Raw genomic sequence first — 628 nt, forward strand, 5'->3', positions numbered from 1 at the left:
TTGATCTTTGCCTGTGTACCTGGATTTATCCCTCTAGTCTCGCCCTGTTGGATTCCGTTTGCCGTCGACCGACCCTCGCTTGTTTACCGGATTGCCCTTGCCTTGTCTTCTCCATACCAGTTTGCCATTGTCTGACCCATGCCTGTTTCTGACCACGCCTTTGAAATAAAGTTTGCAAATGGATCCGTACGTCTCACGTCTTGTCTGCCCCGTTACAGAATACTCGGCCACACAAGGATCCAGCAGCTGTTCAAGTGGACATTGGCCAGGTATGGACACGGCAAGAATTTTATTAGCCCTTAAACAGGGTCCACGATCATTGGAGAACCATATATGAGAGTTTTTAGCCATCGCTCACTATTCTGATTTATCAGACTGTTTATTGATAGAGTTTTTCTGTGATGGCATAAATTAACCTCTTAAGTCTAAACGTAGACACGAGGGTCCACGTTCATCACTCACTCAGTTAATGGATTATGCATTGTTGACTGTTGAATCTTTGTTTACTGTGGGTGTCGCGGAGGAAGAACGCGACACAGTGTCTGTGACTGAAGTGGCGGCTGTACCAGAGCACGCTCACAAAATGGCGGCGACAGCGGAGCCTGATCGCAAAATGGCGGACACAAAA

The sequence above is a fragment of the Sinocyclocheilus anshuiensis genome, unplaced genomic scaffold, assembly GCF_001515605.1.
Source record: "Sinocyclocheilus anshuiensis isolate Anshui unplaced genomic scaffold, SAMN03320099.WGS_v1.1 scaffold270, whole genome shotgun sequence".
Taxonomy (NCBI): Eukaryota; Metazoa; Chordata; class Actinopteri; order Cypriniformes; family Cyprinidae; genus Sinocyclocheilus; species Sinocyclocheilus anshuiensis.